The sequence below is a fragment of the Plecotus auritus genome (genome assembly GCF_963455305.1).
Source record: "Plecotus auritus genome assembly, chromosome: 5".
Classification (NCBI taxonomy): Eukaryota; Metazoa; Chordata; class Mammalia; order Chiroptera; family Vespertilionidae; genus Plecotus; species Plecotus auritus.
The window spans coordinates 179,613,835-179,636,945 of NC_137776.1; the positions used below are offsets into that span (position 1 = coordinate 179,613,835).

The window sequence follows — 23,111 nt, forward strand, 5'->3', positions numbered from 1 at the left end:
CCAAGAATGATGGGGGTTCTTTTTTTTTGTTTTGTGGGGGGTTATTTTGAGAAAAAATGAGTCATTCTGGCCCCTGTGTGCAACAGTCCCAGGGGCGGTGGCTGTGCAGCGGCATCTCCTTAGCACACAGGATCTGTTCACATGGGGGCTGCTGCACTCCACATCAGTGTTACTACGTACAGTTCCACTCGTCCTGCTGCTCCGGGAGCAGCTCTTGCTAAATCGGGTATTGTATGCCTTTTTCCTGTCGAACTGCCTAAGTAAGGGGCCTGTCTCCCTGCAGCACTTGCTCAACCCCGTCAAAGCCGCGAGCCGCAGGGGGAGGCTGGACCCCAGTGTTTACCCACTTAAATATGTCCTGGGGTTTCAGGTAAATGTTTGTGATTTATGTTTCCTTACATGAATCAGTTTGGCTTTGATTTTTTTTTTTTTTTTTTTTAGAATGAAATGCAAAAAAATTGTTTTGTGATACAAAATTACGTTGGTGGCAAGAAATTCCCAAATCGAGGACATGAGAGGTGAGGCTCAGGGAAGGCATCTCCTTTCACTCAGGCTTGGGGCCTCCTGAGAGGTCCCCAGAGCATTTTGTGATAGATCAGACAAGACAAGGCCGAGGGGAAGACACTTGGGTAGGCACCTCCGATGTCCTAGTTCTTGTCACCGTGTCCGTCTTAATGTTATTTACATGGAGTTCTTTGTATTTGTCAATTTGTTTATCTGGTTTGAGTTTACCAAAGAGTGACTTATCCAAAATTGTCTTTGACAAAAATATACATTGCTTTGATTGTACAGTTCAGGTTCAAACATTGTAATGGGACTGTTAAGGGGCAGAAAATTGATTGAGTTTCCCTCGAATAATCATAATTCCACATTTTGCAAGTTCCACTTGCTCCCATTCATGTTGCTAACACTTTACCCTTTCCACTGCTAGCAGTGTTAAGAATTCTCAAGCCATAACACAGTACTGTAAGGTTCCACAGGGCTTCGAGGGAGGCAGCGCGGAGGCCAGCACGCAGCCGTCACCTCTGAGCTTGCGCACTGCCGTGCCTCTCAGTGTGCGTGGCGGGTGAAAGATTACTCCATTCAGATCGGGCAGCAGCAATACTTGTGCCTTGTCACATGAGGATGTGCCAGGAAGATTAACGGGACCACAGAACAGAAACATTCTCTCCCCGAAGTTCACCTCACGTCTCCGCAGACGAAGTACGTTGTGTAACTCCTTTTGGAAAGCAAAGTCCCTATTTCTGTACAGTTTTAGATTAGATGTTTCATTTATAACAAATGCAGAAATCAATTAAGATAAAAGTGATATGTGAAGAAATCTTTTACAGTAAAATATATCCTGAGTTCATCTAGGTCTGTTCATAATTGAGTCTCTTCTTGCGCTACCTTTTCCATACACAGGCAATGTGAAGACAGTGACAGCGTCCTTTCCTATAGGGTTCTACCTGTTATTACAAACTGTGAAAACAAAGACTTTTATACTTGTACTGTTTGTGGTTCTAAACAGTTATTTTCATTCTAATCAGTTCTCTACCCTCTAATTTCTACTAAAGCTGTAAATACATTTAGAAATTATATTTGTAAATATAGTATATGAAGACAAGTTAATTTTTTGGTCAGTGGGAAAAACCTCCCAGTTGATCCTGCCTTGGCAGGTTTTTTGTGTTTTTTTTTTTTTTTTTTTTTTTTTGGTGTGTGTGTGTTTTTTTTAAACAGCAGAGAAAGGATACTGTCGGTTCACTGTTAAGCAGAATATACTGTAGAACTAAATTGATCATTTTCAATCTTCCAGAGCATGAGTAGATGTCTTTTCTAACAATAGCAGTTATATCCAAGTCTTTGTTTCCCCTTAGCCCAGGCCATAGGCCTGCATATTTTTGCCTGTGGTTTTGTTTTTGCTTTTGTTTTTACAGCCTAGGCTCTAGGAAGAATTTACAGGAACACAAAACAAGGGCCGGGGGGGGGGAAGTCATCTATGTGAATGAGCTTTACTTTAAAGAAATCAGTGTGTTTTATTTTAACAACCTTTTCTGTTAGTTACTGTGATTTTGTTGTTGTCGTCATTGTTATTGTTAAATTCTATAATGGTTTCCTGTGAAGCCTCCACTGAAAGGGACTCAAATATGCAACACCTAAACTATTTTCCAAGGGCACACGCCCCTTGAATGGTGCTTCTAGACTGGTCAGGGTTATTTATTAAATTTTATATATGAAAGTATTGGGGAACTATGTAAATTCTTTATATGAAACTATCTAGTTCATAAATCATAGATTTCATATTACTCAGTGCAACTGAACTAAAAGTTCAGAGGAGTCATTCACATTGTTCCAAATTTGTAATGGTTATCACACGCCACATACGTCTTTTTCAGTAAGTGCCAGAGTGTTTCCACTGTTTCTGCCCAGTGCTTGACCTCTTGGCCCAGAAGAGAACCTGTGTTCTCTGGGTCTGCACAGACAGGGCTATTGTAGTTCTTGATCAAGTCCTGGAGTGAGCCTTGCAGCAGATTCAGTAAATGGACCTTTTGCTGCCCCTCAGTGACAAGTATGCTGTGAATTCAACCATTGGACTTGCTGCCCAAGCCTTTGGTTGCTGCCCTGACTATAGTAAAAGGTAAACTTACCTAGTTTCTTTGAGAATGACCATTTTCCTAATGTGAAAACCATCTCTCTCACCACTTTTATTAGTAGGGCTAACTTTTTTCCGTTATAAATGGTTGAGCAATTTGAATGACTTAACAGTGTCATTATCTTGCAATATAAACTGGTAACCTCACAACTCCACACTTCATCACCACATGAAGTAAATGAAGCTAGCTAAGCGGATGCTGTATCAACTAGTAACTTGCCATTAAGGATTATTTTATAGCATGAATTTAAGACTTATTTATTCAAATGATATTTTACTCTTGTATTCATTTTGTTTCAGATTTGTGATATGAATATTTCAGTGCTGCTTAATTTTGTTCTGAATTCTTGTTTCTTGCTTGTAAATGGCTTTTTTATGGTATAAATAAAGTCCATGGAAATTGCTGTTTGTAAATAAAAATGCTGCTAGAGCAAATGTGCTGTGGTCTCCTTCTGTGTTTGCCCCTCTGGGCCTCTGTGAGTTTCACTAACAAACATCCGCAATGTCGTAGTTTCTGTAACCACCGTTTTCGAAAGGTTAGGATTTCATAAATGCTCTTGTGCCACTGCGGTGCTGGTAAGAGGAGAATGAAGCTGGTCTGTTTCTGACCTTTCTCTTGTGTGGCCAAGACTGGGTTTTCAGGGGCCCGGTGTGTCCTGAGGCTTCCCCAGGGCGAATCCCTGTGAATCATCTCCCCACTGGCCTGTGCAAGTACCCTTTAGCTCCATGTGTCTTGTTCTCCTGCCAGAGGGCTTAGAATTGCATGCACTGTCTCTAACTTCTCCCTCATCCTGTAACTCCTCCTCTTCAATTCTTAGCTCAGCGAGGGTACCCTTCCCACAGCAGCCTTTCTAGGTCAGGCCCCTTTAACAGAGACTTTTGTTGAGCTGGGTCCCTGTCCTTCAGAACACTTATTTCAATTGGTAATTGTATATTGACCAGTGAGATTATTCAATTAACTAGAGGCCCAGTAAACAAAAATCATGCACTGGGGCTGGGGAGGGGTCCCTCAGCCCGGCCTGCACCCTCTCACAGCCGGGGGATGTCCGACTGCTGGCTTAGGCCTGCTCTCGGGATGTCAGTTGGACATCCTTAGCACTGCCGTGGATGCCTCTCCTGCCACCGAAGCTGCGCTCGCCAGCAGTGAGCCTGGCTCAGGGCTTCTGGTTGAGTGGCGCTCCCCTGTGGGAGCACACTGACCATCAGGGGCAGCTTCTGCGTTGAGCATCTGCTCCCTGGTGGTCAGTGTGTGTCATAGCAACTGATTGTTCTGCCGTATGGTCGAGTTACGTATTAGCCTTTTATTATATAGGATGTTTCTCCTAGCCTGTAAGATCCATGACTAAAGGGATCCTCACCTGTCTATCCTTAGCACAGGATCTGTCACCATAGCAGGTACACATTAAGAACTGAATGAATGAGCAAATGCATGTGTTCTGGGAGGGAGGGTTAGCAGGACTGTTGGCTGGGAATTGGGTGGGGATCAAACCTGGCTTCTATGCTGCTAGAGCCAGCTTGTTCCTTGGTGTAAAACCAGATCTCTTCCTTCTCACTAGGGCTTCTTTATAGGTGAGTTGGCAGTGAGGGGGCCTGGGGACTCTGAGATACTCAAGGGCATGATGGAGAAAGTGCATTGACTTGCCAGTCTGGAGGTCTGGTGTCCAGCTACCGGAAGCAGACACACTGAGTCAGAGCTGATGTGCAGATGAGCAGATGTATTGCTGGCGAAGGCCCTTGGCAGTAGCTGGCTCTTTCCATTTGTCCTAAAGTCATGGTCTGTCTTCATTTTTGTTTCTTCCAATTAAAATACGTACAACTGGCCAAGCCCGCCTGGCTTTAGGGATGTTTATGATATCTTTTATAATGTTAAAGGACCACCACCAATCCCTTATTGCTTGCTGGTCTTCACCTCTGTTTCCTGGACCATTTCCTCAAGCCTGGATGACTTAAACATCTCACATGATGTCTTCCTTTGTTTTTCACAACAGGACTAACTTGCATACCTTTTGTCAGCAAATAGGGCTCAATTTTCTCAGAACACAAGTGGCAGAAAGAGGCCACGTCCTTGCCAAAGCCGGTTTGGCTCAGTGGATAGAGCATCAGCCTGCGGACTGAAAGGTCCCAGGTTCGATTCCGGTCAAGGGCACGTAACTTGGTTGCGGGCACATCCCCAGTAGGAGGTGTGCAGGAGGCAGCTGATCGATGTTTCTCTCTCATCAATGTTTCTAACTCTCTATCCCTCTTCCTTCCTCTCTGTAAAAAATCAATAAAATATTTAAAAAAGAAAAAGAGGCCACGTCCAAGGAAACAAATGTGTGCGACATTACAACCTGGGGGAGTGCCTGGAGCCCTCTCTGGGTGCTTACTGTGCGAAGCTGGGCTAGAGGTATGATGCATTCACCACTGGGTAACCTGCCTGGGACAGCAGGGCCAGAACTGCCTCCCTTTCCTCTCCAACTCAGACAGCACTTAGGTCCCCGCCCTCATCTTTGAAAGGGGTTGTTTACTAGGACTTCTTCTGCTCCTGCCTCTGCCCTAATGGAGCTTGGCTCTAATCAGTCTGGCTGGTCCTCTAGGGAAGAGCGACATTCCCTTTAGAGGCAGCCAGCTCGGTGTTGCTGGTGGTTGTACTGTCTCCTCCAACTATGTAGACAAGCCCACCCCAAGCTTTGCTGGGGAGACAGGGAGGTCCTGGCACTCAAACATTTCTTCATCCCTTTTGGCTTCAGCCTTGGCACTCTGATCAGCCCTTGAACATTCTTCTTTGTGTCCCAACACAAGATCTGTCCCTGTCATACTCACTGGGCCCCACTAGTGGCCGTGAGTGGCCCAAGCCCCTGAGCTAGAATGGATGGCAAGTTTGTACCACCTCAGGTACCGTGTGAGTGTGTGTGTGTGTGTGTGTGCTTTAAAATGTGCCAATTGGAGGATAAGTCATTCTGAATTGTTCTCCCTTTCGCAGAGTGCTTAACATGGAAGGGAAAGACCCTTCCACTCGTGTAAGAGTGGCAAGGGACCACCCAGGCTGTGCACTCCCTGACTCCCAATGCTGGACTCCTGCAGTAGTCTATGGAAGTGCTCTCCAGTTCCTACCTGCTTGTGGAAACTGGCTGCCTCCCAAGGGACTGCATAGTTGCCAGCTGTCCATGCTAGAAAGTCCCTCCTCCTGAGCACAAAAAGCCACCTGCCTGGAGTTAGGCTCTTGTTCTTGGTTCTTCTCCACGGGACCCCAGCACACTGCAAATAGGCAATGACAGCAGTCCGGCTCCTCGCCCTCTCTTGGGGCTTTTCTAGACTTAATGTGGCTCTGGGCTGTTTTTCCCACCCGCTGGGCCATGAGGACATCTGCCCACCTCCCTCTACCCCGGGGTTTTCACAAACATTATTATGAGACATGTTTCCAACAGAATTTTGTTGGAATTGAGGTGGTGGAATCCATAACTTGGAAGAACGCTTCTTTGGCAAACATTACTTTTGTGGGACTGTTATTTTAAGTAGCCTGTCTGCCAGAAGTTCTACTCATCACTCATCCGGCTCCCTGGAGCTGTTTTCAGGTTTTCTGTTATTTTTTTTTAACCCCTCAGCTCCTTCCCTTTCGCCCCTTGCATCTCCAAATATTGGTGAGACTCGAAAGGGACCTTGAATGTGGGAGCTCTGGGCTCTGAGAATGGACCCTGGCATCTGAATTTCCTGAGGCCTCACACCGTTCCCTCCATGAGCATCCTCTCCCTGAATGGCCCATTCTTCTCTCCAGGGCACTCGGGCTTTCCTAGCCTCCCTGGCACGGGCGCTAACTCAGCTGGGCAAAGAGGTTCTTGTCTTGTGTGTATTATATTTGCAGAGGGGCCATTTGCTGGCTTCCTATCACTTCCTCTCTGTCCTTTCAACACAACTGCCTTCCCACACTCTGGCCTCACTCACCCCTTCTTGCCTGCTGGACCCTGGCTAGGCTTCTGGTGAAATGGGAATGCTGTTAGGTGTTCCATAACGAAATTACTCAGTGCCTTCTTTCCCTCCACTGCCTGCTTCTCCTATCCCCAGAACGGGCCTCCAGGAACGGCCCCACTGCCAACTGCAGTCAGATATGGCTGCAGGCACTGTGCTAGTTTTTCACCCTGAAGGTAGACCCAGCCCCTCTCTGTCCACAATTTTACTTGTGGAAATACTTTCCTCATGAAGTATCAGGTGCTGATGTACCACATTCCCAGCAGAGGTCAAACAAACTCTCATACTGTAAACAAGTGTCCTTTTAGCAACCTATTTAATGCCACTTTTTTTTTGCATTTTTGAGTTTTTTTGTTGGTGATTTCTCAGTTTAAAATGACCCCCAGGCACAGTGCTGGAGTGCTGTCTAGAGTTCCCAAGCAAAGGAAGGCTGTGAGGTGCCTTACAGAGAAAACACATGTGTTAGATAAGCTTGGTTCTGGCATGAGTTAGAGAGCTGTTGGTCGTGAGTTCAATGTTAAGGAATCGACAATATATATTAAGGTATCTTTAAACAGAAGCACACATAAAACAAGGTTATGTTTTGATTGATTCCCAACAATGCTGTGCATAGCCTCACAGGAACCTAAACCTGTATGTACCCTAGGAACAATGGTTTAATTAGTATTCACAATGACTTGATAGGGCATCACTACTGCAAGTAACAAGAGTCGACTGTACTTTTCAGTGGTGGACTTTAACTAGTAACTTTTGTAGCAAGGGATGCTGGGAAATGGAGTTTTCCTAAGCATCCAGACTCTGTGATGATACATGGGAGACCATAGGAGGGGGAAGCAGATGCCACACAGAATTCAACAAAGGGAAATAAATGGTCAGAGAGCTGAAGAGGGTTGAGAGAGCCACCAGACTGTGATGCAAACCTGACTCTAAGTGAAGAAGAGAGGGAAGGCAGTGTATGGAAATCGTCAGAGGAGTCCCATTATTACCCAGGGATCTGTCCGCCTTAGAGTCCCCGCCATGTCTGGCATTGGGTGCAGCCCATGTGTAGTGTTGCCTCAGTGCAAATGCGTTACAGGTTTCAGAGATCAGTAGCTGAGCCCTTGGGTCGAGTGAGCTCCCAATAGTTGGAGGTCTGCAAGGTGCATTCTCATGGCCACTAGAGGGCTAACTCACTTTCTCAGGAGAACCTTACATGGTAGGCACTCTGATGATTACATCCGTATAACTGAGAAAACTGAGGTTCAGAGAGGTTTGGACCCCTGTGTAAGGCCACCTGGCTGGGAAGTGGCAAAGCCAGCATTATTTCCAGGAACTGACCACATTGAAAATTTCACTCAACTCCTGCTCTTCCAGTCTCCCTCAGCTGCCCATGTTGATGGTTCACCTTGGGGGCACCTCACTATTGCCACTGTTATCTGTATCCCAGTGATGGTGTTCTTTTGTATATCATCTCCTCTGTCTCCTGATGCCCTGGGATCTGGAGGAGCACTACATTCTAGAATCCTTGTTGCACCTGGGGGCTTGATGGCCTCCGCACAGAAGCTGTCTCTTGGGCACCAGGATAGGGTGGCTTGTGCCTCTGTATTAGTCATCTGTTGCTATGTAACATTTTTATCACAAACTTAGCAGCTTAAAACAACATGCATTTATTACCTCCGTTTCTGTGTGTCAAGAGTCTGGCACAGTGTAGCTGGGCCCTCTGCCTCAGGATCTCACAAGCATCTCCAGGTGCTGACCAGGGATGCAGACTCATCTGAGGCTAGATGGCAAGGATCCGTGTCTGAGCTCAGATGATTGTTGGCATCATTCAGTTCCTGCAGGCAGCTGCACGGAGGGCCCGGCTTCTTGCTGGCTATTGGCCAGAGACTCCGTACTGAGTGATCTTCTCCATAGAGCAGCTCACTACATGGCAACTTGCGTCTTCAAAGCCAGCAAAAGAGAGTCTAATAGCAAGATGGGTTATAATCTTATGTAACATAATCACGTACATCCTAAAACCTTCCACACTCAGTGAAGGGGGTCACACAAGGCCGTGGACATTACAAGGTAGGGGCTATGGGGACCTTGTTGATCAGCGCCGCTAATGAAAATAGCTCCTTGAACTGTCCCAAAACTTGGCTCTCCATAAAGTACAAATCTATGCGGAGGCAGCTGGCCTGGAGGATCCCCCTTGGTGACTTCTCCAATCCTTCTCTCCACCTGTGGTTCAAAAGGTCCTTCCCCTCATTGAGAGTGACTCAGGAGATGCTGAGAGCTGCCCACTCCTCCAGCACCACACGCTTTAACAGTGGGCGATACTTAATTACCTTTTTTGCTGATTATTCATTTTTTAATGTGAAATGGCAGAAAATTCCCTTAGAGATCTCTGAAGACTTAGAAATGGCTTAATTTCTACTGATTTTATTTCTTGTTTGTTTCTTTTTTTCTTCCATCAGCTTTCAGAAGCACAGTAACCAAATCTTTCCATACTCTGATGTTATTGTAAAATGAATTTAAAAATTGTTTAAATGACGTTCTACTTGTCGATGGGTCCAAGAATCATTCAGAGGAAGGCCGGACCTAAAGTCTCCCTTCAGTGGGAGGCAGAACAGAGGTTTGGGGGTGTGTGTGTGTGTGTGTGTGTGTGTGTTTCCGGATCTCCAAGACTTCATTGACCTGTTTGTAACTTATTATCTCTGCGACTTTAAACAAATGACTTAACCTCTCTGTTCACCTCATGGCACCTGGCACTGAGTAAAGGATTTGGGAGCAGGGAGACAAGAGACAGGCTCATTTCCCTGTTTTGCACCCTTGTGGTCTGGGGCAAGTCCCTTCGCCTCCTGGGGCCTTATTTTGCCCAGCTGTGAAATAAGTGGGTTGGACTGGAGGCTCTTTGAGGTTTCTTATGGCTCTGACGTTCTGTGTTCTGTGCCTGCCTCCGAGTTGTAAAGAATGGGCACTAAGGTGTCTCTCACAAAACCATTTTTTGTTGCAAACGGTAAATCCTACGTAGGGATTTTAGGGGAATTTGCGTGAGGCCTGGAATGATGTATGGTGAAAGCGAGGTGCTATTTCTGGGAAGGGGATGGGCGTGGCGGGGCTGTGAGGCGGGCGGGCGGGCAGCGGAGGGGCTGACGAGAGTCCACCGACTGGAGCAGAGGCCGAGTCCAGAGAGGACCACGGCTGCAGCGGCTGCGCACTGGCGCGCCCAGCCGGCCGATTTGCGTGTCTCCGCCTTTGCGACCAGCTGATTGGGGGAGCTGGTCGAGAGCTATCCACCGATTGGCTGGGCGGCCCGCCGCTCAGGTCTAGGAGCGGACGGTTTCTACTGCGGCTGGGCACCCGCTCCGCTCCCGCTTCGGCCTGCGCTCCAGCTGCGCTCGGCCCGGCCCCGGCCCGGCCTGGCCCCGGCCTCCGAGCGAAGGCGCCGCTGCCGCCTGGGCCGCTCCCAGGGCCATGAGGAGGCGGCGGCAGCCACTGCGGCCCGCGTCAAGGTGACCGGCCGTGACTGCGGCGGCAGCGGCGGCGAGAGCGGGCGGTGAGAAGAGCGGCCCGCGGGCGGGGCGGGGCCCTGAGGGCCGGGCTGGAGGGAGCTGCAGGTGCGGGAGGCGGGACCTGGAGGGGCCGCTGGACCGGGAGGGGCCTCGGCGCGGGAGGCGGGCCCGGGGGTGGGAGTTCTGTCGGGCGGGTTTACGGGCGCAAGGCCGGGGTCGGGGGCCTTCGGTGCGCTGGTCCGGTTGGGGCTTGGTTTGAAGGGCAGCGGGCGCAGGGATGGAGATGGGGAAAGGCCCACCTTTAGGGGCGGAGGCAGTTCGGTGGGGCTGAGGGGCTGCAAGTGCGGGCGTGGGGTGGAGGGGCAGATGGGATCACTGGTTTGCCAGTGGGAGGTGGCTGCGAAGTGAGGCCAAAGCGGCCGGAGAGCTTGTGCCTGAGGAAACCACAGGTGCAAGGGGCGGGGCTAGGGAGACCTGCAGGCGCGGGGCGGGGCCCTGAGTGGTCGCTGGTCCGGAAGCCGGGCTGCAGGTGAGGAGCGAGCAGAGGTGAGTGGTCCCTGGAGAAGGGAGTGCTGCCTTCTCCGCTGTCCAGCAGGGTTTGGGTGGAAGCAGGAGTTTTGGGCTTTCTGAGGATTCTGGAGGCTTCGAGGGTTGCCTCTGGGCCAGAAGGGCCTGCCAGGCCTCCCTGTGCTTTTCCTGAGTCGAACTTGGGTCTCAGCTGCCCTAGTTACTAGGCTGGCGGCCCCCCTGTGCCACGCCATGCCGTAAGTGGGACTTACCATTTTTCACATTTCGGGGACTTTTCCTGTTGCTGTTGCAGGGGCCATGCCTAGATTGGGGGGTGCTTGGCTTTCATTCGATGAGCAGCTGTTGAGAAATGTGTGTGCTTGAAGACTAGTTAGTGTGAAGCTTGAAGAGTCCTGGCTTGCTGGCTCCTGACCCCAGAAGCTGCTGGAAATCTTAACAGTGGTGGTCTCCATAAACCCGATATGGCAGCCTGGTTAGGGGGCAGAACAGGAATGAGGGTTCAGAGGCTTTTTCCTTCTGTATTATCTTGGAGAGTCTTTTTCTCTTTTGCAAAACGAGCATCATGTACCTGCCTTGTGTGCCCCCCAGGGGCCTTGTGAAGATAGGATGGAGCTGTGCTTACAGAGCCAGCACATCCTGGTAAAGTCATGAGTCTCCCTTGTCTGTGTTGATGGGTAGGTTGGATTCGGGAACTGGGGGTCTGAAGAGGAGGAGATTTCTAGACCATTTTCTTGTTTGAGTTTGGGATCAGGCTTGTGGTAGGAAATCCCCAAAAGATGAGTGCTCATCCCTTTCAGGCTCCGAGGGAGCTGTGGCAGGGTACAATGGGAGGAGGAAAGATGGTGGTGGTGGTGGGGGGGGAACATTTAATTCTTTGCTGACCTTTAGACCCCAACTCCAGTGAGGACTCTGAACTGGAGCATTAAGCTTAGGCTCGAGCCTTATGGAATCCCCTTGCTGATTCAAGTACAAACTCTAATTTTACCACACTAAAAAGGGGAATTAGATTCCTACAGGAACAGAGAGAAGAAAGCAAGATGATGGGGCTAAAAAAAAAAAAAAAAGATGATAGGGCTCCCTCCTATTCAGAAGAGTGTCCCATGTGCGTGACCTTTCATTGTGCAGTGCCTTCACTCCCTGGCAGTTAGACCAATCCGAACTGTAATTCCTCCCACCTGTGTTGCATGGCCAGCAGAGAAGGCAGGAGGAGGCTTCTCCTGTATTGGTCTGCATTTATCTTCACTCTAGAACAGTGGTCGGCAAACTCATTAGTCAACAGAGCAGCAAACGGCGGATCGCGAGCCGCATGTGGCTCGCGATCCGCGGTTTGCCGACCACTGACCTAGTGGCATCGTGGGGAGGGCAACTCATGGTTGGGTCCTTACTCTGGCCTGTGCTCATGTGGCAGGTACCTATACGGTCTAGCAGCAGCATGTGTGAGTTGTTCTATTCTCTCCCGGCAGAAACTGTGTAAATGGTTGTCAGAGATTGGTGCCCTCTGGATAACCATCACGCTCTATGGATTAAAAGGAAAATCCAAACTTGGTGGCACACAAGAGCTAGAACCTGTGTCGGATAACGAGGGGATAGGCTTTTTGATGGTTATTATTGCAGTGATAATAGCCAGGGTTGAGAGACAAATTTCATTAGTGGGAAATACTGCCTCTGAGGTTCTCTGCGACATAGCCCAGTCTACCTTTTAAAATTGATTTTCTTTTGCAGTATGGAGGGTACGACCTCTGGTTTGGAAGTCAGACAGGCCTGCATTGGAAGCCTCATGCACCAGTTTCTTAGCTTCTCAGAGCTTTGGTTTCCTTATTTGTAAAATGAGGATAATTATGCCTACCTTGAGAGCTCATTATGAAGAACAAATGAGATAAGATGTGTGAAAGCACCTGATTAGTAGGCACTCAGCATATGTTAGGGTCCATTTCTGCCCCTCCCTGCCTGCCCATCTTTCAACACAACAGAACAGCATGTAGCATAGAAGGAAAGCACTGACTGGTAGTGATTCTGAGGCTTTCCGTTCTTATGTAACTCCAGTCCAATCCCGTCCCCTCTCCAGGCCTCTGTTTTCTTAGTTGAGTGAGAATGTTAGGCTATGAGAACATCAAGGGTGGTCCTAGTGCCCGGCCTGTGTTGCTCAGTGGTTGAGCTTTGACCTATGAACCAGGTCATAGTTCAATTTCCTGTCAGGGGACATGCCCAGGTTTTGGGCTCAATCCCCAGTAGGGGGCATGCAGGAGGCAGCTGATCAATGATTCTCTGTCATCATTGATGTTTCTGTCTTTCCTCCTCCCTTCCTCTCTGAAATCAATAAAAATATATTAAAAAGAGTAGTCCTAGCTCTGGCATTCTGATTAGCATGCCCTCATGTTCTCTTGAAAGACAGGAGGGAGGAAACCAATGACCTGTTCTTTAGTTCTTTAATATCTATCTAGCACTGCCTGGCACAGAAAAAATACTGCAACATTCGTGAAATTAGTGAACCTCAACATGAAAGACAAAAGTTGTTTAACAGTCTTATTTCACCCCAAATTAAGTTTATCCAATTTATGTTCATAAACATGCATAATTTTTTATGGTTACAATAATATGTATGTGAGTATTTGGGAAAGGCCTGGCAATAAGTGGCTTCTCTAAATGATGTTTTTATCTTATTTTTTAAGAAATTAAAAACAGAATCACACATGGATATTTTTAAAGGCAAGTAGTTCAAGGAAGGAACAAATGTAAAACTTCTTGCCTTGAGGTTCTAGTTCCTAGTTCTTTTCCCTAGAGGCAAGCACTGTTACCATTTTTTTGTTTATTATATACTTCTTTCTCTTACTCAAATTATAACATTCTGTACACACTCTTGCAGTTTCATCTATTAACTTGATCTATTTGGGAAATTATTCCAACATTGGAAAATGTTCCAATTGGTAGGTAGACTTCCTCCTAAATAAATGTTTTTGACTGATATTGAAAGCACAATTTTGATCTCCATTCCACCTCCCACCTCAATGATGTTTACTAAGTAATGGTTAGCAGTCATTGTTTAGAAGAATAACAAGAGATAGCCCTGGTTCTCCTCTAGGAAAGAAATGGCTCTGGTCATGCCAAAACCGGTTTGGCTCAGTGGATAGAGCGTCAGCCTGCGGACTGAAAGGTCCCAGGTTCGATTCCGGTCAAGGTCACGTAACTTGGTTGCGGGCACGTCCCCAGTAGGAGGTGTGCAGGAGGCAGCTGATCGATGTTTCTCTCTCATCGATGTTTCTAACTCTCTATCCCTCTTCCTTCCTCTCTGTAAAAAATCAATAAAATATATTAAAAAAAAAAAAAAAAAAAAAGAAATGGCTCTGGTCCCAGTGAACAATAGACTAAAGGGTAATCCACCTATTTGGATTCAAGGCAGAGGACAGAGAAAGGAAAGGGACTTTGTTCACTAGTAATTGAAAACTGATTTTTCATTCATAGTTCAGCTCTGTCACTTACTGTATTACTTGAGACAATTTACCTGATTTCTCTGTGTTTTAGTTCCCTTATCTGTAAAATGGATAATGATAATAGGATCTGCCTTTTGTGTGTGTGTGTGTGTGTGTGTGTGTGTGTGTGTGTGTGTAGAGGAAATGAGACCATACAGGCAAGTACTTGCAGCAATAAGCAGGTGGTTGTAGGTGCTCAAGAAGGGTAGCTGGTATGTTATTAATAATCTAAAGTTGACTCTTATTCTTCATCAGCAGATATTTACTTAGCAGTTGAGGGTGAGCCATGAGAATGAATGCCCAAAGTCCTAGCCCTTGAGTTGCTCATATACTATTCAGGGAGACAGGCACACAAGTCACTGATTACAAAACAGCATGGTGGGTGTGATGGTGGGGAGGTGGCCAGTATGGGGGCCATGGAGGCAGGAAACCATGACTTCTCCCTGGGTGATTTGAGAATGGTTTCCCAACTCAAATTTTCCATTCTTTGTGAAACCTACTCAGCTGTAGGCACAAGTGACTATTCCCAGGTATGCTCCTCTGACTTTCATTGTCTACACCTTGATGGGAGCATTGTTGCATGCGTATTACTGCACAGGGAGTCTCCTGCTTTCATTGTTGCTGAGTCTCCAGGATAAGCTTTTGTGGACATTGTGATGGATCTCTGCTTAGACAAGCCATGCCACCAATTGTTGGCAGACTCTTACCAATAAGTCATCAGGTCTCTGGTGAAACCCAGACTCTGGACTCTGTTACTTCATTCCTCAAGTATTTGAGTGCTGATTCCAAGACAGGAATGTACTGTGCCATATATCAGCTGTAGACTTTGGATATGGCTGGTGCTCCTTGTCCTACTAAGTCTTAGGGATGGGAGAGGAAAGAAATGTTTGCTTCAGATGTTCCGGGATAAGATAGGGAGGCAGAAAAAAGGACAAATGTAAAAGTGAACTGCTTAGCTTGCTGAATCCCACCGCTCCTCCTCAGAAGTATGGCTGCTCACTCTTCTCTAGGGGTGGGGTTGTAGAGGAGCAGACCTGAGGGAGATGAGTAGGTGGTCTGTAAATTTTGACCAGGGGCAGGAGATAGTTGGTCAGGTTGGCTTCTGTGAAGGGCATCCTGGAGCATTCCTGGAGCCACTTTCTTAGAAGGAGAGAAGGTATCATTTCCTGCAAGTGGCATTCATTCACCATCCTTGCTGGGCTCCTGCTTTGTTCTAAACCCTTTGCTGGATGCTGGGCCTATGCAGATGAAGGAGCTCCATTCTGTCCCTTGTGGAGCTGCTGGTCGATAGGTGGAGGAGTCATATGTGATGGAGGATCTTAAATGAAGCGGCCAAGAAGATTCAGACTCTGAAGCCAGGCAGACCTGGGTTCAAATCCTAGCACTTCCCCCCATGGCCTCTGGGACCTTGGGCAAGTATGCTTCCCATTCTGAGTCTCAGTTTACTGATATGTACAATGGGGATAGCAGTGTTACCTTCCTTGGGGCTCTTGTTAAAGAGTCAGTGAAATAATGCAAATGTTTATCAGGGTGTCTGGCAGGAAGCTGATGCTCACAGTGTTCACTGTCATTTTAATTATCCTCAGTGCTGTGGGAACAGCAAGAAGCACCTCTTTGGCTATTTTCTCTGGGTTCTAGTATAGGGAAGTGGTGCTATTTGGGTGGTGAAGGTGAAGGTGATGGTTAAGGTATTAAAGAAACCAGCTATGAAGTCACAAAGTGCACAAGGAGTCCGTGAAACATTCCCAGGGGTCCTGTTGATCCAGGGCCATGGGTTTGTCTACAAGTGTTTCTTCTTTTGTACAACTTCTTCTCAAAGGTGATTTCCCAGCACCACCAGGAGCAATCACCTTACTGATCAATTCCAGGACTTTTCCCTGTGGGGAGGCATGAGTCAGGCTTGTCTCACCTGCACTTACTGAGGAGAGCAGAGACCATGACGACCCAGAGCAGCAAATCCTTCCACAGTTTTTCTGCAGAGCTTTCAAATCCCTTGTGTTCTTTGCAGAAGATTTATCTCCTGAGCATCAGAGAGGTGGATAGGGCAGCACTAAAAGCACAGACTCGAGTCAGGACGATGTGGGTTCGTGTTGTGATCCACCATTCATGAGCCCTGTGGTTTCAGGCAGGTGGCCACTCCTGTTTCCTCACCAGTGCAGGAAGTGTGATGGTACTTCCCTCCTCATGGTTCTTACCAGGCTTCAAGGAGGTGCTGTGGAACAGGCCTTAGCATAGTGCTCACACACCATGAGCACCTGGTAAATGTGAGCTAGAATAACCAATGTTAGAGGGCTTTTTGGATGCCCTCTGGAGGGTGGCAGGTATAACTCAGCCTGTGTAGGGAGTGCAGATGCAAGCTTAGGGCAGCCATAGGGTTCCAGTGAGGGAGAGGACAGAGTCACTTTGAGGGTGGGCCCTCTCTCAGGCCAGTTCAGGAACTGAAGGCTGGTGTCCCCAGTACTTTCTTTTCTTCTGTGATTCCACGTAAATAATGGGTCTTCAATAGGAACTAATGCAATATTATACTTTTTCTCTTTGGAATTTAAATATTTTTATTATAAGGTTTTATTTTAAGTTTAAGACAATTACTTGAGTAATCAGAAGAAAATTAAATGCTTGGCTTCAACAGTCAAAGGTTTCTTTACCATCATCTTATTGGAGAGGAAAGAAAGAATAATGAACGTAATTAAATTCGTGTTTATGGATACAATAATTCTCACTCACTCTTGTATAAGCTTGATAACTAGGTCAAGGGAATCTGTACTTTTGGAACATTTCTGAGTAATTAAATATTTATGGAAAACAAGTTAATAAATTTAGGAGAATTTGTTGTGTCTGTGGCAATAAAGTCTATTATATGGAATTAGTGAATTTCACTATTTTAAAATATTTCTTACTTTGTGTTCTTTCTGTGGCTGTTTCTTTTTCCCCCTCTAGGCATCATTTCTCTAACACTTTGTCCACTAGCATTTGAAGATTGTTTCCTCATTAGGCTGTCGCAGCAAGCACCCTGCTACAGGATGTAATAACACTGTGTGACCAACAGCCACTTCCTTGTGACTCCCCTACTGCTTTGCAGAGCAAGAGTCTGCACTTCCTCCTGCCCTGATGATCTGAGTATGTCATTCCCTCTGCTCAAAACCCTTCGTTGGTTTCCACATTCTCGTAGTAAAAAGACCAAATTGTTAGCAAGGCCTGCAGGCTGTACCAGTATGCTCTTCAATGTAATTGTTGGTGATGTCTGTCTCCTCTGGTGTGGTATAATACAGTCCCATCAGATCATGCACTGTGGCTGCTTTGATCACCATGGGGTCCTTAATGCCTGGCATATAGTAGGTGCTCCATATATGTTTGTTGAATGAGTGCCCAGGGACTGATTTGAATCTATAAGATGAGAAGGTTGTTGGTTGGATCTGAGGTCCCTTTATTATAAAATATCCCAACACATTACAAAGTCTCTTGACACCTGATTTTTCAGCTTCATCTTTATTCTGCATGGTAGGTGGGGGTAGGCTTTGAAGTGCAGAGGATAAAATGGAAGCTCAGAGAGTATAGACTGCTCAAGGTGTAGCTATGGGAGAAGTTTGGGGCTCCTCACATGTCTTTTCTCAAACCTTAGGCTGCCTCAAGGGGTGATTTCTGACATACAATGGAGGAGTCACAGGTGAGGTAAGGAAACAGATTAATTGAAAAGACTTATTTGTAATATTTTCCCTTGGTTTTAGTTATTTTAATTTCCTGATTATGAAATTTGAGGAGTTGAGTTCAATTTGGAGTGATGGGTTTTAATGTCCGGTTTCATTCTAGGGACCAGGAAACCCTGGTCTTTCTTGTAAATGGCTCCAGTATAGTAATCATTGATGCTGATAGCTAAGATTAGAATTCATTCCTGTTGCGAAGCTTTTTAATAAAATCAGAAGTTACTTGCTGATTGACATGTAGCATTCTTTTGATATTTTCAAAAGATGCTGGTTGCTTCCATTAGCTATTTCTCTACTTTGTCTCTGGGTAGACCTGCTACGGGGCTGTTTTGCAGTGAGCACTGCTGTGGCCTTTGTGCTCATCAGATATAGTGCTAGTCCATCCCGAAGGTTAGAGATCATTGAGTCCACTCTGCCCACTTTCTGGATGAGCATGGGAACTTTGCCAGGGTTTCATACTCAGGTGTCCTGATTCCCTACCCAGCAACACTCATGGACTTCAGCATATCCATTTGCATATTGCAATTTCTCAATAGCTACTGCAGCTCGTGGAACATTGTGTATAGACCATGTCCACAAAGAAGCATTTCTCTCCGACGAAACCTCTGCAGCAAGGTTTTCTGTTGAATCTGCAGTGTGACTGCATGGGAAGAGGATCTAAGACCTGACTTAGTGCAGATCTCCGGCTGAGAAGAGGCAAGGCCTTTGGTGGGCTGTTAGCAACACACACACTGTGATCACAGGGGCTTCATCGTGATATTAGAGGGCTCCTTAAGGGCTGAGAGATTCTTCGAACTTAGTGTCACCAGTATAGCCAGTATACTTGTGGAACAGAGAGAGCAGCCTGGTATTACAGAAAGATCACTGCATATGAAGCCAGAATGCCAGGTGTGTCAATTTGCTGTGACACCTGCTTCCCAAGTAAACAGGAATATCTCCTTTGTGTGCACATCCTTTCTTCATTGGAAAGCCCCAGTTTTAAGATCTGAAATTGTTTTGTGAGGGTTGAGTCAGAGTAAAGAGAGCTGGGTAATATTAAAGTGTTGGACCAACAATCAAAGGTAGTCTTATTCCTTCTTTGTTCCTCCCTGTCTTCCAGATCTACCTGCCTGCCGGCCCATCTGTTCATCCATCCATTCATCCACCCACCCATTTATCCAGTCGTTGTTCAGGGCCTGCGGAGTGCCAGCACTATGCTGACTGTGGGGCTACAGTAGAGGAGAAAGACAGGTCTGGTCCTTGCTACCTTTTAGCTTACAGTCTAGTAGCAGAGTTCAATACATATAAAAATAATAACAAGTATATGAAAAATTAATTATGATAATGGCTCCAAAAGAGGAGTACAAGTGCTTAGAGGCCATAAATGGATGGTTTTATCTGGCTATGAGGGTCAGAGATAGCCTCTCAGAGGAAAGGTGAATTGGAGTAGCCTGGTGAAGCACTGTATCTGTCATAGTCCCAGCTGAGCGAGGACTGGTGAATTCAAGAAGTAACAGCAAGCCAGTGTGGCTGGGACACTGATACGTGGGAGACACTATAGTGTTCCTGCCCTGGCATTCACAGCATTGTTTTCCTGACCTGCACTGGGAATTCTGACAAATTCTACAGTTGCTCAGTCTTCTTCTTGAGAGCTCCCATCTGTCACCAAAGCATCCTTACTGAAACATTCCTGCGTGGTTTCCAATATAGCAGCTGGGCTTATTTTTATTGCTTTAAAGATCGGTTGCCACCTATGCTTCTCCAGGGGATGGAAGAATACCTTGGTCTCATTAGTGGTTTTCATTCATGAAGTAAACATTTACTGAGCATGTAACTGGCTTGACTCCTTGTCCTTAGGAGCCCACAGACCTGACAGATAGGAATGAATAAATGATGATGCTGTGTCAGGGGTGTAAGTGGTGGAAATAGAAGCTTATGGAACCAAATCAGGATCACAGGATATTAAAGGTAGATTTTCAGTTTCCCAGGTGAAGGGTGACATACTGCAGGAGAGAGCGTGCGCTGTCTCAGGTGTGCTGTGTGTGCTGCTGGAATGTGAGGCTTGCGGTGAAGTGGGGAGGACGAGCTAAGGGAGGTGAGGTTGGAGAAGTGGTTTGAGGTCAGTACTCAGAGGGACTTGCAGGCGGTGCTCAGGAGTTCAGATGTTATCCTGTGGTGCATGGAGAATCATTCTGGAGTTATAGAAGGAGAGAAGCTCCATCAGTTATGATCCTGGTGGAGGATGGGTGATGTGGGAGACTGGAGTGTGGGAGGTGAGTAAGAGGGCTATTGCAACTGAACCTGGGAGCTCTGTGACTTGGGAGCACATTGTTGGTCCCTTCTGTATTTGAGCTTGGGGAGCAGGGAAGAGACTGCTATAGAATTTCCAGAACTTTTAGGTTCAGAGTTAAGAGTACATGAGGGTCTCAGAGTTAAGAGTACATGAGATCTATCCAGACTGCCGGTGGAGGGAAGATCCTAAACTGGCAAAAGTGGAAATCCCCCTGTTAGGTCTAAATGCCTGACTGAGATCAGCTTACAGAATCCAATGAAGAGGCTTTAATCCGAGAAAGCCAATGGGAAAATGATCTATGACCCAACATGTGTTTTGTATTATCCTGAACTCAAAGACCTAGGAGTGTAGGATGGAGGCAGAGATGGGGCTGTCACTGACCCTGGTGCTGAAAGCCACAGATGGGGAGTACTAAGAAAGGAACAGGGATAACTCGGAAGTAGCTGTCCCTAATACCAGAGCCAACCACCCTGGTATGAAGCCATTTGCTTCCTAGGAAAGGAAAAAGAAGAGGGGTTAATGTTTGAGGAGTTAAGAAGCCCCAGTGCTTAGGCAAAGAGAAGGGAGCAGATGGATAGATGGGAGTGCATGTTCCAGTACAGCGTGTAACATGCTGTTCAGCTCCTGTGGGATAGCATATAAAGAAGTGGTTCAGAATAGGGTTCAGACCTAGCTGGTTTCAAATTCTGCCTTTGCCTAAGGACTCACTACCCAAATGGCCTGGGTTAGGGTGGCCAGGACCCTACATTCTTGGCCTACCCAGTAAGACATGTTGGAGACTATAGAGCCAGAGACTATAGAGGACAATCTCCAAGCAGGTGGTTGGCAGAATTCAATGGGATGATGCATGTGGAGTGTGTGCCAATAGGAAGCTCTGGATCAGTGTTATCCCTTAAAATGTTTGTGAGCTGTGGAAAGACTGGCCCAGCGATGACATGGTCAGTTATCATAGGCTCTGACTGGTATTCAGTGTTTAGACAAGACTGAATGTCGTGGTGTTGACAGGACCCTGCAGAAACTGTAAGGGAGGAAATCTAACTCTCAGTTGCTTGTGTATAGCTTTTGCCTTCGTGCACACATTTCATTCCCAGTATATCCCTGGGGCATGTATTCTGCTAGCTCTTGGTAAATTGTTTATAACTCTCTTTCTTCTTATATATAATCAAATGAAGTTATTTCTTGAGCTTAATGTTTGTGGTTTACCTAATTTGAAATAAAGTACAGTAAGCCTTAAGAAATAGGGTATTTGCTTACACATATATTTAGCAAAATTCTTGATAACTAATTCCAGACTAATGAAACTTTAAATCTATATGATATATAAGAGTATAAAAAATGTAGAACTAAAGGATGTTTAAAGATTAGCTCAACTTTCCTCTTTTATATACAAGGAAACCGAGGCAAGAGAAATGAAGATGTTGACTAAAGAATGGTCACAGTTGATGAGTGACAGATGTGGTTCTGGACCTTAGCTCCTGGCCTGTCCAGGAGACCTTGAATCCATCAAGGCATATAGAGGAAACGGAAGGGAATCCATCCACACTGTTTTTGGGTAAATATCTGTGTTCACTCAAGAATGAACAAATAGAAACACTAACATTCTCAAGGACCCACCGAGGAGATCAGCAGCATAAAGGGAAATAAACAAGGCGTGCAAGAACTAGAGGAAGAGCAGGCTTTGGGGAAAAGTTTCCAAGCATTTACTCACGAGACTGAAATACATTTCAAACATCACCATGTTTATTCTCTCAGAGAAGTTAGTTATAGATGCTCTGAAAGATGAGATGATGAGTCAGCAGACAGAGATGAAAAAGGAGCTAGAGACTTAAAGAACATAAGGAAATAAATCACACAATGCCAGCATCTGAAATTAGCCGGCACTGCAGAGAGTCAAGGAGTAAAGAGGAGGATCCACTGCCCATCTCAGAAGAGTCAAGAAAGCAACAGGAAACCCCAGATGTGGATGATAGACCAGATCGGAGATCCGAACAAATGGAATAGAAGTAATCCTCAGTTTTCCTGGACTGAAGAAGACCTGAAGGGTTCATTATGAATCAGTCAAAACTAGAAAACTAGGTCACACTTAAAATAATATCCAGGTGAAGAAATTTTTAAATTTTGAGACTGAAGAGAGGATACATAAGCATCTAGGCAGAAGGAAACTTGAAGTCAAAGGGAAAAAAAAAAAAAGACTACACTGGGCTTAGACTTCTCTACAGTAGGTTCCAGAAGGCTATGGAGCAGTATCCATCGAGTTTTCAGGGAAGAGGGTTGTGACCCAATAATTTTATACTCAGCCAAGTTTCAGTTCACATTTGACAGTAAGGAAATTCATTTCAGTCGTGCAAAGACATACCTTGTGTGTAGCTTTTTTTTTTTTTTAAATATATTTTATTGATATTTTACAGAGAGGAAGGAAGAGGGATAGAGAGCTAGAAACATCGATGAGAGAGAAACATCGATCAGCTGCCTCCTGCACACCTCCCACTGGGGATGTGCCCGCAACTAATGTACATGCCCTTGACCAGAATCGAACCCGGGACCCTTCAGTCCGCAGGCCGACGCTCTATCCACTGAGCCAAACCGGTTTTGGCCTTGTGTGTAGCTTTAGCTACAGCCATGCACCATTCCTGAGAAAAAAATCACTAAGGTGTGTCTGGCCACTGAAAGATAAATCAAAGTAAAAGACCATGAATGGGCAAGTCAGCGTAGGAAAGGATTGGCAGTGAGAGTGGAACCATTCAAGAATAAAATTATTTCTAAGTAACTTGTGATTGTGCTTATAAAATAGAATAAGATTGAAACAATTACTGAAAGAAGATAAAACATTAAACCATTATTAATAGAAGCAGGAATAGAATTCCTGCTCAAACCAGAGATCATGTGTATGAACACACTGCACTCCAAAGAGCTATCCAGATGTGAGGGATGAAAGATTTGAATAGTATGCAGAACACCTGGGACCACTTTTATGGTTATTCCTCTGGGCACGGTCTTTTCCAGCGCCCTGGAAAAGACAGGGTGTTTGCTTGGCACCTTCATTCTGCAGGGTGGCACACTACTGGTGGGAATGTAAAATGGTGCACATTCATT

The 23,111-nt window shown here is 46.1% G+C and overlaps 1 protein-coding gene across 15 annotated transcripts in view; it reads left to right on the forward strand.

The window, feature by feature from the left end:
* RALGPS1 (Ral GEF with PH domain and SH3 binding motif 1) overlaps positions 1 to 23,111 on the forward strand; it is a 263,998-nt gene that overhangs the window by 21,724 nt on the left and 219,163 nt on the right. For 5 of the 15 annotated variants that reach the window (XR_013960614.1, XM_080668502.1, XM_080668516.1 and 2 more), the window contains exon 1: positions 9,867 to 10,094. The exons of 4 other annotated variants lie outside the window; for them this stretch is intronic. The gene's annotated coding sequence lies outside the window, so the exon portion shown is untranslated. Of the gene's footprint in view, positions 1 to 9,856; positions 10,156 to 23,111 lie in introns of those variants that run through there. 6 more of the 15 variants (XM_080668505.1, XM_080668507.1, XM_080668503.1 and 3 more) reach the window with 6 other exon arrangements.